Source organism: Rhinolophus hipposideros (assembly GCF_964194185.1).
Source record: "Rhinolophus hipposideros genome assembly, chromosome: 15".
Taxonomy (NCBI): Eukaryota; Metazoa; Chordata; class Mammalia; order Chiroptera; family Rhinolophidae; genus Rhinolophus; species Rhinolophus hipposideros.
Genome location: NC_138061.1, coordinates 48,462,854 through 48,481,311, shown reverse-complemented (window position 1 = coordinate 48,481,311; position 18,458 = coordinate 48,462,854). Strand labels below are relative to the sequence as shown.

The window sequence follows — 18,458 nt, the reverse complement described above, 5'->3', positions numbered from 1 at the left end:
TGTTCCTGCAGGGCTGTCAGGAGGAGAGTGAGGACCGCTGTCTCAGGGAGAGCTGCTAAAGCATCCAAGCTCCGAGCACTGTTTTTGGAGCACCTATGTGCCTGAACCTTGGCTCCGGGCGCAGAGATGAGCAAGAACTCGCCCTGCCCTAGGTGCTCACAGAGCAGTGGGGAGGCAAACAAGTAAACAATGTTTCAGAGCAAAGTGTTTCCTGGAGGGGGAAGGTGTGACCAGAGAGATGGGGAAACAGGAAGCGTGACACTCAGCACGACTTTCCAGGTCAGCTCAGGATGAACGCGATGTCCTGCAAGGGTCCCGCCAACTCTAGGAATGTACAGAGATTTGTTCTAGCTTTGCAGACCTGAGTTTTAATTCAGTTCTGCCACTTATTAGCTGTGTGACCTCAGGCAAGTCTCTGAGCCTCTCTGAGCCTCTGTTTCCACATCTATAAAATGGGGATAGTCATACCTACCTTGACAGTGTTTTGAAATAGAACGAACCAATAAATGTAAAGCCCTTAACAAATAGCTGTCTGAGAGGAAGCTCAATACCTAATAGTTATGGCTACTGTCATCATCAGAAGATCCTCTCCAAGGGGTGGTCCCTCTGCCCTCCCCTCCTCTCACCCCTCTTGTACAGTGCCGCCCTAGAGCAGGCAGAGAATCCCCTGCCTTCACTGCTATCAGAAAGGTCCAAGTGGCCTTTTCTGCTGCGACTCACTACAGAATCCCAGACCCTGGACATTGGGAATAATGGTGGGGGGTGGGCGGCGGCTGAGAAGAGGTCTGCCAAACCTTGCAGCAGGGAGACCATCCATCCCTGAATAAACAGGCTGTCACCCCTTTCCCTCCCACCCTCTCTCTCCTTTAAATAATCCAGATCTGTTGCTCAGTTGTCTCCAAGCAACACCACTCAGACTCCCAAGGATGTCTCATTCTGACAGAGCCATTTATGAAGATGCTGCAGGGGGATGGGGGTGGGGCAGGGGTCAAAGGAGCTACAGAAGCCTGACACAGCAGCTCCCCAGGACCTTCATGTGACAAGTTCCTGGTCCCCAGGAACAGAGCTCCTGGGCTGACCCCTCACTTGACCAGTAGGCGGGAGGGGGGTGCTTGATTACCAGAAACATTCCAAGAGAGACCGAGGCCCCCCAGATTTAGAGGGAAGGTCCCAGACTCCAGGAAGCTTGGGACACACCAAAGCCAGCCCAGGGCCTTGGAAAGATCACTGGCCCAGGCTCAGCCTCCTGAGTTCTCGTCTTGGCATCAACAGTCACCAGCCATGTTATCTAAGTCGGGTCGCTCACCCTCTCTGAAACTCAAAGAACGTTGGTGCCAGAAGATAGTTTCAGTGAGGGGTGGGAATGAGACACTGGTACTCATTGAAGGTATCCATCCAAATGACAAATGCATAGACTCTCGGCCTCAGCAATTCCATTTCTAGAAATTTACCCTAGAGAGGTGCTTAGGCACAAACTGACAACTGCACCGGGTTAGACACCGTTTGCCATGGTGAGAGACTGGCTCAGTACCGTGATTTGTCTGTTATATTTGGTCTCCATCCACAGCTCTTGGCTCAGGGCTCCCAAACCCGGAGGAATTTCCGAAGTGTGAAACAAAGGTATCCCTTCTTATGTTAATGAGGTGGCTTTTGGACCCCACCCGAGGGTGGGGGCTGCTATCCAACGAGAGCCATGCAAGTGGTAAGGGAGTTGGAGCTTTCAATCCACTTCCTGACTTCCTGGGAGGAGAGAGGGGCTGGAGGTTGAATCAATAGCCAATGGTTCACCTAGTGAAGCATGACTGTGGAATGAAGCCTCCATAAAAACCCAAAAAAGGTCAGCTCTCCTGGTCCCTTTTTCTAAGACCCTCCCTTGGATTGTGCCCCAAGCTCCCCAATGACTGAAGCTCCTTCATTCTGGACTTCACCCTATGAATCTTTTTATCTGGCTGTTGATTCCTGTGTAAATCAGTAATTGAGTGAGTAAACGGGTTTTCCTGAGTCCTGTGAGCAGTTCTAGCAGATGCATCGAACCCAAGGAGCGGGTGATGGGAACCTCTGATCTGTAGCCAGTTGGTGAGAAGCACATGTAACAACCTGGGCTTGCGACTGGCATCTGAAGTGGAGGACAGTCTTGAGAGACTGAGCCCTCTACCTGTAGAATCTGATCTATATCTAGGTAGATACCATGTTTCCCCAAAAATAAGACCTAGCCGGATAATCAGCTCTAACGCGTCTTTTGGACCAAAAATTAATGTAAGACCCGGTCTTATTTTACTATAATATAAGACCAGGTCTATAATATAATATAGCATAGCATAATATAATATAATATAATATGATATAATATAATATAATATAAATATAATACTGGGTCTTACATTAGTTTTTGCTCCAAAAAACACAGTAGAGCTGCTTATCCAGCTAGGTCTTATTTTCAGGGAAACAAGGTAGTGTCAAAATGAAGTTGAATTATCGGACACCCTGCTGGCATCCAAGAGTTGCTTGTTGGTGTGAAAAAACCTCCACACACAGGCTGGAATTGGGGCCAGGAGCCCCTTTTCAATTAGACACAACTGAAAGGTCCATCTGCAGAGAAACGATTGGCCTGAAAAGCCACGGAACACCCAGAAACTAGAAATACCATGCAGCTATTTTAAAACATGAGGCAGATGTATGTGGCTGGTGGAAAATGATCTCCAGAGGTGGGAGCAAAATCCAGAAGTGGAATGGACAAGGATGGTCAGGGCAGTGTTGTCCACTTGTCTCTGGGAGGATGGAGAGGTCACATGGATTCCAGCCATGGAATCCTGTCCAATAGTTACAGCCAGCAATCCACAGGCACGCACACAAACGTGGAGTGAATGTGAAAATACAGTATCCTGGGGTACAAGTAATACATAGAGCTAGATTAGCCATATAATACCCTTGATGTAAAGTAACAACATTGTACACAGAAAAACATCGTTTTTTTTTTTAAGTGAGGGTATGTATATTAGGTAAAAAACATTTATCGAACACACTACCATGGTACCTATGAGAAAAAGGAATGAGATGAAGGGAAAATAAAACAAAGAGAACAACACCAGGAAAAGGTCTCACATATACCAATGATAATGTGTTGTGGATTAAGGACATTATTTACTCAACTCTGCAGCTGAGAAAAGAAAGAGGGAGGGAGGGAAGGAGCTAGGAGAGGAAATTACAGGACAAAGGCTCTAATAGTCTAGCACTTTAGAAGCTGTGAAAAGGGTGTATCTGTATATTTTACACACACACACACACACACACACACACACACTCACACTACACTGAATGTCTCTGAAGGACAGGTAAGAAACGAGGAATTTTAATTGTCTCCAGGGAACTGGGTGGCTGGGGTTCAGGCAGAAGAAAAACTTTTCACTGTATGCCTTCTTGCACATTTGAATTTTGTCATGTGATCTATATTTAAACAATAAGAAAGTTTAATTCATAGGCTTGTATACACCTTCTGGAAGGCCCCAGAAGATGCTGGGAGGAGGGCTTAGCCCTGGGAGGGGAACTGAGGCCAGCGAAGGGAAGCAGACTTGCTTTCCCCTCATTTCTTTTTGTATGGCTGGACTTTTTTGAGCATCTAAGACATATTCTAATAATTATGTCATCTTTCATTTTTTTAAAATATTTTGCATATGTACAAAAGTAGATAATAGTAAATTGATTCTATAAAACCTAACATCCAGATAAGATCATTATCAAGATTTTGTTTGCCCCACTTGCTTCATCTACCATTATCTTTTTTTCTTTTAGTTTTCTTGCTGGAGTATTTTAAAACAACCCCCAGACATCAAACCATTTCAACCCTACCTTCATCAGAACACGATGGACATAACAAGTGCAGTTTAAAGAAACAAAGTCGGCCTGTTCCCAGCGGTAAAAAATTCACCACCTGACCATCTCCGTAGTCCTAATGGCCCAGAGCTAGGCTTTCCAGAAGGGCCAGACGCCACCCCACTCTGGCACGCAGTGAGCAGCGGGAGCTCAAAGCCACCGGGAAAGAGCCCAGCTCATTAGCGTCTGTTCCTCTCCAAAACCAAGGCAGAAGCATAACGGCACACCACACATATTCACATCAACTGGAGGCCACTGAAGCTCTGCTGGCGTGGAAGGCTCTCCAGGCATCCCCACGCCCCCGGGCCATCTGAGACAGGCATTCCCTGTCCTGACAGTCAGGCTTAAACCCTGGGCTAGCACTGCAGTGGTCTCCTGGCCTGTCTGTGTGTACGTTTGAATCACCCCTCGGAGGGATTTGACTCCAGACCCCCAGCTCCACTCCAGCCCTCTTAGGCCAGAAACTCCGGGGCTGGATCCTGGGAAAGTCCCCGGGGTGCTTCTAAAGCAGCAGCCAGGTGTCTGGTGTTTGGACACCACTGGAGCAAGTGGCCCCCAGGTCCTGCTCTGGCTGCAACGGGCCAACTCTTAGCCTCCCGCTCTTGTACCAAGGTTCTGTTCTGCCCCACCCCCCAGCGCGGGGTGCATGGTTCCCACCTGCAGCTGGCAGGGGACCAGGTGATGCCAACGCCTCTTAAGGGGGTGCCGGCCAAGGCTCAAAGGAGCACATGCAACCCCCAAATCCGGGGTGCTTTCTGGGGCAAGAGGCAGTGGATTCAGACATGGCATGTTGCCCCCTCCCCCGCACAGTCTTCCTCCTTCAGGGCAGGAGAGACGCTGAGCGTTTACTCTGTCCCACAGTCCACGCGCATTAACTCAACGGAGCTTCACAACGGCCCCGTGAGGCAGGAGGCAGCTTGTCCTCCTTGAGCAGAAGAGGAAACTGAGACTCAAGGAGATGAACTAAGCTGCCCCAGGGCACACTGCTGGTGAGGGGCAGAGTCGGGAGTCACACCGGAAGCCTGACTTCAAAGTCCTCCCTTCACTACCCGCAATACTTGGCTGCCCCGGTGCTTCAGCAACCGATGAGACATCTGCTGTCCCCTCTGGCCTGCCCCCAAAGTGGTCAGCAAGGCTCTGCTGGGGATAACCGAGTGCCGCTTGGTCAGTGCAGGTGCCACTTGACGCCATGCGTCAATTCCGATCCTCTGGAAAGCAGACACCAAGGCAAAGTTGGCGGCACCAGAGATGTATTGGAGGAAATGCCTGTGAAAGACGAGAGATGAGGGGGCAGGAGTGAGTGGGGAGAGCCTTCACACCATGTCGTACGTCTTACGCCTACGAAAGGATGGGGGAAGAAAGGAGGGTTGGGAGAAAGAGCCCCAGACCCAGCACGGTCCTGAGAACATCTCAGCCAGGCCGAGGGGAAGACCTGAGCAAAGACTGCCCATTAGAGGATCTTGCGTCTGACAAACAGGGCCTGACTCTAGTACCTCTGCTGGGCTCAGCCACTGGCCACGAGCAGCCATCGATCCGGAAGATACAGCAGCTGGGGCAGCCAGCCAACTGCATCCTGCAGCAAGTTCACTGGAAGGGAGCTCAGCAGCAACCCTCAAGGCTGCCACCCCTGGCATGACCCATTGGTTTGTCGGTCCCCTCTGTTACTAGGCAATGAGCTCCCAGAGCCCAGAGCAATGTACTCTGTTCATCTCTGTGTTCCAGCCCAGGGCGTGGCATATACTAGAAGCTTAATAAATGCTTGTATAATTAGCCAGGCCAAACCTTTAACCACCACAGGGAAGCCGCTTCCACCATAAAAGGTGGTCTTGGGCAAAGGAAACAAGGAAGAAATTCAAGTCCTCGATACCTACTATATGCCAACCTTGAAGCAAAGGTCTGCAACCTTTGGGTTACACAGGATTCTCTCAAAATTGTCATGCTGGCTATCATCAGCCAACCTGAGAAGTTGGTGCCACTCCCACCTCCCAAAGCACTGAGGCTCAGAGGGGTGATGCCATTCATCTGAGGATGGTTCTCCTGATGCCAAATCCTGCTGTGCTCTGTACACTACAGCAGGTCCCCAAGAAGCCCTGGGCAGCGGCTCCTCTTGGGGCAAAGACAGGGAAGAAGCTCCTCACTCCACCCTGAAGAAAAGAAGCGTCCCCAAAAACCTTTCCTGGTACCCCGAACTTAACCTTTTTCCTGGCAAGATAGTCAGGCAACCCCTCTAACTGAGCAGGAAGCCAAGGCACTAGGCTTGATAAGAGCCAAGTGGGTAGACAGGGCCCCTGGCTAGGCCTCGAGTGACCCAAGCCTTCATCCAGTTTCGCCCTGACCATGTCCACACTGGGCAAGTCAAAGAACCTCTTTGGGCCTCAGTCTCGTCATCTGTAAAATGGGTGAGTGAATTCCTGCGTATGAACACAAGGTACTCTTCCTACACCCCATCTGTGGTGGGTAGGTGGCCAAAGTGCACATTTGGTGGCAGGTGACAAAATTCAGACAACTCTGGGGCATTGTCAGAATGAGTCCCCTGGTTCTCTTTCATGGAATATCAGGGCGGAAGGGCTCTTCGTGAGGATTTAACCAAGAAGCTCCCCATAGTACTCCTGTCCTTTATGGGGTGCTTTTTAAGTGCTAGGTACTGCGTTAGACTTCACGTGCACGCTCTCGTTCCTCACTTTTGAAAAGCATGTCCTCATTTTACATGTGAAGAACCTGAGGGCACAGAGAGGTTGAGGAACTTGCCCCACGTCCCCCAGTCCTCTCTGATTCCAGAGCCCCTGTGTTCGGCCACTAAACTGCTGCCTGACTTTAGTCCTCCCAGAACAGGGCGCTCCCTCTCTAGGAAGACTTCCCTGCAGAACTGCACTGGGTGTTATGATGTCCTCTGTCCTCCTAATGTGGATGTGACATCTACTTCTCAGTCACGTTTCTCAGTCCCCAGCTGGTCCTGTTCCCCCGGCCACGGGACCACCAGGGCACATGTATGTATGTTACTCGTCCTTTCAAATATTTGACAAATGCCATCTCCACCCCATCCCCCAGACTTCTCCAGCTCCATACCCCCAGGGTTTTCAAAGGCCTGTGGGAAACTCCGGCACCAAAAGAGGCCTTACCTATCATTCTGTCTCCAGACACCCTGGGGGGCTCTTTCCCAAGGGGGTCAAGAAAAGAATGAAACCGCTTTCTTTTTCTTTTACCACTCGCAGACCCACCAGGTAGCTGGTCTTCTGACCCTGACTTCACACCTAGCTGACATGTGGCATTTAGAAACCTATAGACAAGTCTTCTGTGGCCCCCCACCTGCTTCTCTGCCTGCACCCCCCACTTCAAATCCCTGAAGGGGGTGCAGGGAGCTGCTACTGGCAGCAGGCAGTGAAGTTCTATAGGGGGAGAGAGGGAGAGGCCAGGGTGGGAGGTGGGGGCAGCAGGAAGGAAATAAACGGCCTTGTAAAGGGCATCAGGAAAGGCTGGAGGGTCTTGGAGGTGAGCATGCGAAGCGTCCTGCTCAGGAGCCCTGGTCTTTTCTGTGAATCCCTGCCTTTCTCGCTGGTTTGTTCCACAATCTCTCACTCCTCACACCTCCACCCAGCTCATTCCGGGAGGGCTGCTTCCCACTGCCCCTCCACAAACTACTCTTCAAAAAGCCTCTGCAAGTTAGTGTTTCATGGGTACGGAATTTCATTGGGAAAGATGAAGAAGTTTTGGAGATGGATGGTGGTGATGGTTCACAACAGTGTGAGTGTACTTAATGTCACTTACTGTGGTTAAAATGGTCAATTTTATGTATGTTTTAGCACAATTAAAGAAAAAGACATCCCACAGAATGGAGAAAATAATTGACCCCCCCCACACACAAAGCCTCCTCAAGAAGTCCCAAGAGGGCCACGGTCCAGCTCTGAGTAGCAAGTGTGGAGGTAGAGAACCCCGCACAGCCCAGTGGGGTATTCCTGGAAGCCCCAAAGCTACCTCTTCCCTCCAGCCTCATCCAGCAGCAGTCCTGGAGCAAGTACCACCTGTGAGACCCCCGAAGGCCAGGAGACACCCCCTCCCCCTGCATTCTCCACCAGTTCCAACCCCAGCTCAGAAGGTCAGCATTAGAAGGTACCAGAGGCACAGAGAGGCAGTGTCTGGCCCAAGGTCACAAAGCCAGTTAACCACGAACTGGGGGCTTCAGGCCCAGTGAGCTGACCCAACCCTGAGCTGCCCTCAGAAGAGAAACACAGGCCAGATGGGGGCTTGCAGAGGTTCAAACAGAGTGACCTGGGCCGTTTCTCCCAGCTGCATCCCATCCTTCCTGGGGAGCCACCTGACGTGAGGAACCCCTCAAATGTCTCATTTCCCCACAGGCTCTACACTTTGCAGCCGTGTCACAGGGAGCCTTCCCCCTTCCCTGAGTGGCAGCTTGTCATGAAGGGCCTCAGGCTTTAGAATCAGGCTTGTCTGAGTCCTGACTCCACCTCTGTAGATATGTTTCTTAGATTAGGCCCCTTGTCTATAAAACAGGCATAATAATACCTAATTGGTAAGGCTCTTTTGGGGATTACAGCAAATGATAGTAGGTGCTCAAAAACTATTCTTTCTCTTTTCTTCCCTCTACTTAGCACGGTACCCCACCCGCCTCAGCCACTGATGGCCTAGGTAACCAGGGCGGAAGTCCATTTCCTTCTCTGAGACTATTTCCCCACCTGTAAAATGAAAGGGTAGAACTCCCTTACCCTTCACCAGCATACATAACATACCCCAAAGTGCATATATACTTTGTGGGGCAGGCCACAGACAGGAATTTTCTTAGCAGTGTTATTGAAAACAGCCAAAAACTTGGAAACAACTCAACTGTCTATCAAGAGAAGAATGGATAAAGAAATCGTGGTATGGTCTCATGATGGAACACTTCCTAGCAACTAAAATGAGTGAACTCCCTATATGTGCAACGTCATGGATGACTATCACAGACTGGATGAGTGAAAATATCCAGATACGACTCAGAATGTAGGATGAGATTCCGTCATTTAGCTGAAGTCCTAGGACAGGCCAACCTAGCCTGTGATAATCAAGGTCAAAAGTGGTCACTTCTAAAATATGAGAAGGCACTTAGTATTCCACTTCCTTCACGTAATATATTATCAATTGTATCTCTGATTTATAACTGTGTAAATATACAGATACAAGAACTAGAACTGGAAGTCAATATGTACAAGTGAAAATAGTTGCTGTGCAGAGATGGGGAGGCTATGGGTCATATTTTTCTTTTTTTAATTTTTTTATGTTGTTTTATTGTTCTTGCAATAAAAAATAAGGAAAAAAAAAAAAAGTGGTCACTTCTAGGTGAGGGGCGACATTGCCTGGAAGGGGCTTAAGGGAGCCTTCCGGGGTGCTAGGAATGTTCCATATCTTGATCTGGGGAGGGGTTCCATGGACGTATACATCGGTTAAAATTCATCAAGTTATGACTTTACGATTAGTGCATTTTGGGCTGGCCCGGAGGCTCAGGCGGTTGGAGCTCCGCGCCCCTAACTCTGAAGGCTGCCGGTTCGATTCCCACATGGACCAGTGGGCTCTCAACCACAAGGTTGCCAGTTCAACTCCTCGACTCCCGGAAGGGATGGTGGGCTGCGCCCCCTGCAACTAGCAACGGCAACTAGACCTGGAGCTGAGCTGCGCCCCCCACAACTAAGACTGAAAGAACAACTTGCTGAACAGCACCCTCCACAACTAAGATTGAAAGGACAACAACTTGGAAAAAAAAGTCCTGGAAGTACACACTGTTCCCCAATAAAACCCTGTTCCCCTTCCCCAATAAAATCTTTGTTAAAAAAAGATTAGTGCACTTTACTGTACGGATTATTTTCATCATCCCCTTCACCCATTAAGTTTCAGCCTAACTTCGTTCAGTTCCTCCAACTGGCCAACTGTAGTCCCTTTGCCCTTGTTGGTCCCTCTTCCTAGAATGCTCTTCCTCCAGTTCTTCTCTCCTTGGAATTAGACCTTTGTCACCTCCTTGGAGAGGCCGTCCCTACCGCCCCCACCTGAAGCAGCCACTCATTCTCTCCCTATTACGTCACCATGTTATAATTCTCAGCACCCATCATTATCTGATCTTTTCCCTGCTCTGTTTGCTTGTTTGTTTATTTCCTTTCTCCCCCTACTAAGATGTCAGCTCCATGAGAGCAGGAACGTGTCTATCTGAGTTGAAATCTTGGCTCCACCTAGAGCGATGGCTGGCATGCAGCAGGTACCAAATAAATATCTGTGGGATGAACAGGCCATCTCTAGAGAAGGTCCATTATGTCTCAACTTTACTCTCTTGAAGGTGGTGAGAGGGAATTCAATTTTATTCATTCACCCCACAAACATGCAAGAGAGACCTACTATGTGCTGGGCCCAACATTGAGGGGTTCACCATGGAGCAGAGGAGAAAGGCTCATGCCAGACATTTCTAGGAGAGTGTGAGGAATGCAAAAGGGGAATGTGCCCAGGACTGGGGGAACGTCCAGAAGTGAGTGACTGGCTCAGCCTCCCGGTTCCCAGAGCAGAGAGACTGTGGTGGGCGCTGGGTGTGGCCAGGGCTGCCCACGCCAGCTGAATGTCTGGGCAGCAGAAGGCCCTGTGCCTTGGCAGGAAGCCACCCTCTTCTAAAAAGCCAGAGAGCTCAGCCAAGGCCAGCCACTGTCCCTGCCTGCATGCCTGGTCACCCGCTGCCATGGAAACCTGTCCCGCCAAGCCAAGTGCAGAAAACTCAGTGCCAGGAAGGTGACAGGGCATCTGCCAGGCTCCACTGACCTGGTGAGGGAGGCACCTTGGCCTGCCTGAGTTGCGGCTGGGAGAGTTGTGTGCTGCTCCTGCACTTTTTTCTTTGTGTGTGCCATGCTTAAGCAAGTGCAGCTGTGCTCGGTTCAACAGTGGGCAGTCTTTCCCACATCTGGGATGAGGGGTTCCAGTAGAGGGTGAAGAATTGTTCAACAATAAACGCTGTCCTTCACCGAGCACTTACAATACACGCCAGGTACCACTGTAAATACTTTACGTGTATTTCCTCAATCTGGTCTCACAATAACCCTATGAGGCGGGCACTGCTCTCACTTTAAGAGAGGAGGAAAATGAGAAACCGATTGGTTAAGTAACTTGCCCAAAGTCTCACTGGTAAGCAAGAGAGCCAGGATTAGAACCCGGGCAATTGGGCTCCAAAGCCTTAACATTAACCACCAGGAGGACAGCCTCTCCACAGGATGCAGTCATTTCATTTTCCCACTAGTCATTCAGTTTTCTGAGCTCTGCACAGCACCAAGGTATAAGAAATGGGTTAGATCAGGTCTCTGGCTTCAACTTGCCATTAGCCCCTGCAAGTGACGCTGGTAAAAGTAACCATTACGCGGAGCCACAAGTTTCAAAGAAGCAAGAGAAGTGCGGAGGGCTCTGTGGCACAGGGAGAATAAGAGGGCAGCCTGGCTCCCGCACTTGTCCTTTGGATCTCCAACCCGGGGGGCCCTGGGCTGTGGGTGGGAGCTGTCTTGGAACCTGAGAACCTGAGAACCTGAGAACCTGAGACGCTCTGCCCTGGGCTGCCACCTGCTGGACAGATGCGGAAAGACAGCCTCGGCAGCCGGCCTGGCTCCCTCACAGCAGGTGTTTCTGGGGCGCCCACTCGGGGCTAAGCGCAGAGATGCAGAGCGCACAGGCAACCCGACAGCCCTAATGGCGCTTCCCGTCTGGTGGAGGAGGCAGGCATGAACCAAAAGCCCCACGAGTAAAGACACAACTACAGCGGACAGTAAGTGCTTTGAAGGAAAAAGATAGGGTACTCTGAGAGGGTGTGAGAGCAGGTTGTCGTTGGACCGGGTAGTGGGGAAGGCCTCTCTCCGGAGGTCATATTTAAGTGAAGAGTTAAAGGCTGAGTAGGGGTTTGCCAGGCGGAGTGGGAGAAAGGGCATTCCAGGCAGAAGTGACAGCAAAGACAAAGGAGGGAACAAGCTCCCCAAAGTCCCGGAACAGAAAGAAAACTGCTGCAGCCGGAGAGCGATGAGGCACGCAGGCCAGGGCTTCAGGGGCTGTACTTGATCCTAAAGCAACAGGAGGCTTGGAGGGTTTTAATGGGGAAAGGCTGCAGGCTCATCTACGGCAGCAGCTCCTATGAGAAGTGGATTGGGGTGGAGGGTACAGGGTGAAGGCAGGGAGACCCCAAGGAAGGCCACGGCAGTTATCCAGGAGAGAGATACCTAATGGTGGCTGAGACCAGGGTGGTGACGGAGGAGGTGGAGGGGAGTAGAACCCCATCGAGGCTTCTAGAGAATGATTTTGAAAGCAGAATCAACAGGCAGTGTTGGATTGGATGTTGGGGTGTTGAGGGAAGAAGGAATCAGGGTGTCAAGTCACTGGGTAGAGGGAGGAGCTTGAGCGAAGTGGGAGCACTGAGCAAGGAACGCACAAAGAGCTCAGTCTTGGATGGGGAACTCAAGATGCCCACAAGCGAGCCCAAGGGAGATGAGGGGGTGGGAGGGGGAGGTTAGGGGCCCTGGGCTCAGAGGAATGGTTTGGGGTAGAGAAAGCCTTGGGATGGTGAGACCCTCCAGGAGAAGCATGTAGTGGGGGGGAGGAGGGAGCCATCAGCAGAGTGGGGGTTGAGAGTTGGGGGTTGGGAGGAGGGGACTAAAGAAGGGGGAGGAGGCTAAGAGGATAGAAGACTGAGCAGGAACAGCCAGGGAGGTGGAAGGCAAGTTTGGTTACACAAAAGTCAGGGGGTAAGGGAGCGTTTCAATTGTGTCAAAGGCAGCTGGGAGGTCAAGTATTGCTAGAACCAACTGGGCTGCAGGGAGTGTCCCATAACCCAAGCTGGGGCAGGTTCGGGATGGGTGGGGGGTGGGAGGGCTCTTGGTGATGAAAAGTGACAGGAGTCCGGGAGTGAGGGGAGGCAGCACCCTGGACAACTCGGCAGTGAGGAGAAGATTGGCAGCTGAAAGGGGGTTGGGTGAGTGTCTGTAAAGATGGGGTATCAGGGCACAGTGCTGTGCAGCGATGGAGATGAAGGCATGGGGGAGAGACGGAGGACATAGGCAGGGCTGCAGGACCCAGCAGCTTTCCAGAGCCTCTTTCTGCTCCTTCCACTTTCACCCTGGTGTCTGCAGCCACCTCTTTAATAACCACCTCTTCCTCTGATGAGGGAAACTGAGCCCCAGAGGAGCCTGGTCACACCAGGGCTCTGCCCGAGCTGGCTCCCTCCACAGCAGGCAAAGGGCGGGGGTGTGTGCCAGGCTATTTGGAGTCTCAGGAAGCCAAGAGTCGTGCTGAGGTCATATGGGCCCCTTGACCTGGTCTGGATGCCCTGCCCTCCCTGCCAGGCCTGCACTGCCAGGCCCCAGCAGTCCCACACCGCCACCCACCCTGCACAGCGTGGCAGACAGGGCAGGGCCCCAGGAGAGAGCACTTGTGGTGCCTGGGCCTCAGACTACTGGGGGGGGGGATGGGTTTTTAAAGGAAAGAACACAGATACCAATCAAGGCTGGGGGCCTCGGAAGGGTCTGAGACTTATGCTTCATGAACTTCAAGGTAACTCCATTTGTGGCTGCCATGACCTCTAGCAAGTGACGTCACCTCTCAGTACCCACCCTGTGAGCTAGGTGTGAACATCATGTGAGCGAACTGTGCAAAGTGTGTCTGCCCGGTCTCCACGTGAGAGCCGACAAACGGTGGCAGTGGCCACTGTAGACGGGGCTCCCCTGGAGCAGGTGGGTGGCAGGAGGAAAACCTCTGCCCTCAGGGAGCTCAGGGGCCCTGGGTATACAAAGCACCGCTGAGGACAAAAAAGCAGCGGTGGTAGGTATGACCCAGCCACCTCCCCTGCTCCCCATCCCAGAGATAGCCTGGCAACAAGGGGAGCTCTGCAGATGGCTCCCAACTATAACTTCACCCCCAGGCCTTCACAGTTTACTGTTTCCACATGCCACCCCTCCCCAGCAGCTGCAGAATTATGCTATTGGACAGAGGCCCACCATGGGGACAGGGTAGGTGGGAGAAGGACACATCCAGCTGACCCCAGAGCCCGATCGCCTGGCCCAGCCCGAGGCTCATCCCGCAGGGCCCTGTGGCTCGGGATTCTCGGGGCTCGGGAGCTGCCGTGGGGCGGCGCCCAGTCGTGGGCACCGCAGATGGGGGCCCGCAGCGCGCTCCGCGGGGCAGCGGAGGGGGCACCCCGCGCGCTGGGACTGGGACAAAGCCCCTGACGGCCCGGCCCGGCCCGGGGACACTCACCGCCGCCTCCTGCGTCTGGCCTCCCGTCCGCTCTCTCCGCGGGCCGCTGTGCTCCTGGCAGAGTCGCCGTCTGCGCGCTTTCCCACGGGGGCGGGAGCCTGGGCCCCGCCTGGGCCGGCCGGGGGCCGGGCCGCTCACCTCCTCCGACGTCGTCCTGCCGCTCCGCCGGCCGCCCCCAGCGGGCCTCGCCACCGCCCACACACACACCCCGTTGAGACCCTTCCCCACACCCGCGAAGGCAAAGCCAGGGGCAGGCTCGCGCGGAAGGGCACGACTGGAACTCCAGGGGCAGGGCTCCTGGCCTTTGCCTCGCCGCCTCCAGAGGACAACCGCCAACCCTCCCGGGGAAGCACGCTCTATGACAAGGACCTTTCCCCTCTCATTTGTTAGCACCTGTTGTGCACGGGGCCCTGAGTGCAGGGGTCCAGAGGAGACGTGGGGGCCCTGGAAGCTCATAGTCTAAGACACTGAGAAGGTGGGAGATAGGGGCCATGATGGAAGGGTCCTGAGAAAGGGACGGATTGGGCTGGAGAAATCCAGGCTGGCTTCCTGTCCCCCCAATTCTCCCCGCCCCACAAACCACAAGCCCAACTGGGGCTGATTTCATCCAACACCCTTCCCTCCCCCTCTCTGGCCCGCTGGACTCCCCAGCAGGGCTCCCTCCCCAAATCTCTGTCACCAGGTCTTCCAGCCACACTCACGCAGCTGCAGACTGGAGGCAGGTACAGGCAGAAAAAGAGTCCTGTGATCTTCCATCTTACCAGAGGGAAAGGAACAGGGTTCTGAGGGGTGCAGTCCACAGGGAAGACAGGAAAGGGCAGCTGGGGAAGGGGTGGGGATGCTGGGAACCAGGAGTAGGCTGGGAAGAGGATTAGGTCAGGTCTGGGAGGGAAGTTAGTGATTCCAACACTGGAGCTGGGGCGCGTAGCCTCCCTCAGACCTTGGAACCCTTGTCCTCTGGCTCTGAAACAGCAGAATGGGGTAGCAGCTGTCAGGGGGGTGATTGGGGCAAAGGTTGGTGGGAGAATGATGGGGGTATGGATGTGAGAGCCACCGGATGAGGTGTGTGTAGGGGGGCTGCTCGTGGATTTATAACATCTCAGATCATGGGGACATGATCTCAGCATTGCATTGTCAGTCTCTTGTTCCCCAAGGCTGTGAACGTGATGAGTGGGCAGACAGGCACGGTGCTACCTCCTGCACGTGCTGCCCTCACACCAGAGTGAAGGAATGATCAGAACACCCTGGGGTCTTCTTCTTAGCTGTTTGTCCCCTTCTGAATGACAGGATAGATAGAGAATGATGGTTTTAGTCAAAACAGACCTGGGCTGCAATTCTAGCTCAAGTGCTTAGTACCAACTTGATTCTAGGCAAGAATTGAAGCAACCCAATTCTCAGTTTTCTCATCAGTGCAATGGGAATAATTATACCTATAGACTACGTGAAAACATGAAAAGAGCTCCTTGTGCATGAGGTATGTGTCCAAAGCACTCAGCACTATGCCTGGCACAAAATTGCTAATAGCTGGCTTTCAACATGTTTTTCCATCTATGGAATGAACACCCATTTGACATAGCCGCCACTTCACTCCTAATTCCCAGGTGTAGAGAGCTTCTATTAGTAGCCATAGAATGAAAGGCCCTAAGGGTGGGTGGGAATGTGTCAAACCACTTCCACTGAATGATATTCCATGAAGACTCTTCCTGCCCTGCTGGGTCTCTGGTTAATCACATTAGCTCTTCTGGGCTTCCCCACATACCCAGCCAGGTATGTGTATCTCCCCTCCAGCTGCCTGTGAAGTCAGGGGCCCTTTGATGTGTGTGGAGGGGGGGGGTGTGCATCAGCTGGGATCCTGCCAACCCTGGGGACCATGACTAACAGGGCACGGAGCTTGGGGAGTTTGGAGATACAAGCCCTCCGCCCTGCCTGAGTTACCCCGAATGCAGGCGCTGGAGTCAGATTGCCTGGGCCTGAATCCCAGCACTGCTAGTAACTAACTGCACATCTCTGGGCAAGTCACCAGCCTCTGTGAGCCTCAGACACCTCATTGGTAGAAAGGAACCAACAGAAGTACCCACCCCACAAGTCTGTGGGGAGAGAGGGAGAGAGAGAGAGAGAGAGAGAGAGAGAGAGAGAGAGAGAGAGAGAGAGTGAGAGCTGTGTTAGATGGAAACATCTTGCCTAATACGTAAGATTCCTAGGAAAGGCAGGGACTTTTGGGTCCCACTCGTGTCCCAAAGGTCTTATTGCACTTTTAAGCGTAAGTAGAAGTATAATTCTATTAAGTTTACTTCTATTTCAGAAGGATAAATGCTACAAACTGATAAAGAACCTCAAGGTTTAATTATGTAAATGTCTTTTATGCTTATTTAGCTTCATGGATTTTGAATAACTTCTGTATTTTAATAAGTTAGTTATATTTACATTCATTTTTACAGCTTTAGTAAGGTATAACTGACACACAAAAATTGCAAATATTTTCAGTGTGCATTTCCACAGGCTTTGACGCATGTGTACAGCCCCTATTATAATCAAGATAATAAACATGTTTATCAGCCCCCAAACTTCCTTCGTGCCTCTGTATAATTACTCCCTCTCCCCTCTCCTCCCAGACAACCACTGATCTGTTTTCCAACAGGTCCGCTTTTCTGCACACATAAGATTACATGTTCTAAATTTTTTTTCTATAAATGGAATCATTTGTCTGGCTTCTTTAACTCAGAATCATTATTTTGAGATTCATCCTTGCCGCATGTATCAGTAGTGAATTATTGTCAAGTATTGTTTCAAGGTATGGACATACCACAATTTGTTTATCCAATCACCCACTGATGGGCATCAGGGTTGTTCTGAATTTGGAAAATTTTAATGTTTTTTTAAAGATAGCAAATGTTGACTACCACAAAAAATCTTTTTAATTGCTTATTAAAAAGTTCACGAAACTAAATAAGTGTAAAAGGAGTTTAAGTAGTTAAACTATCCAAAGATGGTTTTTGTACATTTCTATCATTTATCCTTTTGAAGTTATTAAAGTTTAAGAGCGCACTAAAAAAAGTGCACTATGACTTTTGGGACTCCCTTTATTTGTAATAAGTGTCCCAGGAGATTATTATGGTCAAGCAATTTGGGGAGGTACTGAGCTCACAGTACACAGCACACTCGAGTCAGTGCCCAGCGCACAGTGAGCACTCACCTAGGTATTTGTCCTCAGTTCTGATTCTTTTCCTTGCCCTCCACACATACACGCGTGCACATGGGGAGGCTTCTCCCAGCCACAGGCTCAGTTGGGTCATCAAACACCAGCTCAGTTCAGCATCGGTAACTCTCAGTGGAGAGAAATGGGGAGGTGGGAGGTGGGGGACAGGGGAGGCTGTGGGAATCTCTGAGAACCTTCTGGGGTGGGAGGAGAAGGCATCCTCCTGGTGGTCCTTTTGTTTGTTTCCCAGGCCAGGCTGAGCCTTCACCTCCTGACCCTGTGGGAAGCACAGGTCCGGCCTGGGCTCCACCCAGGAGGAGCTGGGAGGACAGCCTGGCATGGGAGCGGGAGGGAGCATGAGCTTTCGAGTCAGAAATGTCTGGCCTCTATCAGTTGTACCATCTCGCACCAGTCACTCTCTCCAACGGTGAGACCAGCCCTGCTCAGGTCACACAACTCCTGCAAGGATCAGGAGAGAGAATGGAGGTGAAAGGCTGGCATAAGGGAAGTACATAGGAGTCTCGATAACATGAATTGTGTTCCTAAGGACCACTAAGAAGGCATTCTCTTGTCAAGACATCAGCATGCCCAAACAGGTGTACTGAGCGTTTATCAAGTTACTACTATGTACCCCACCATAGGCTCGGGAAAGAGGTGGAAGAACTTAAAACCACAGGAAGCTGGTGACCTGCGGGGCTTACATCCTTTGGGGGGGGCACTGGATCAAGAAGGACTTCCCCTGTGTCCTTCTTACCGCTGTGTCCCCCAGTCCAGGGACTGGCTTAAGTGTATTCATTCAACAAGTATGTACTGAGTACTTGTATCAAGAACTGTGCTAAGCAGTGGGAGTTCAGTGGTGAACTGAACAGACAGGGAATCTGTATTACAGCCCAGTGCTGGAAGAGGGGAACAAACAAAAAAATAAACGAACACTACCACACAAAACAAGTTAATTTCCAACCCTGGAAGTGCTGTGGAGTAAATGAAGAGGTTAATGTGACCGAGTGGGGGAGGTCAATGAAGATGGGGTACGTGGGCAAAGGCCTCTCTGTGCAGGGAGCTAATAAATGACTAATTGGGGTGTGGTAGTATCCAGTCTAGGTTCCAAAGTCAGAATGAGTTAGGGTCCATCACAGCTTTACCA

At 51.5% G+C, this 18,458-nt stretch overlaps 1 protein-coding gene across 1 annotated transcript in view; it reads right to left on the bottom strand.

Moving 5' to 3' along the window:
• The window catches only part of PALD1 (phosphatase domain containing paladin 1), an 88,032-nt gene extending 73,819 nt beyond the window's left edge, over positions 1 to 14,213 (bottom strand). Inside the window, exon 1 of the mRNA XM_081074087.1 lies at positions 14,119 to 14,213. The gene's annotated coding sequence lies outside the window, so the exon portion shown is untranslated. The remainder of the gene's footprint in view (positions 1 to 14,118) is intronic.
• Positions 14,214 to 18,458: the final 4,245 nt, after the last annotated feature.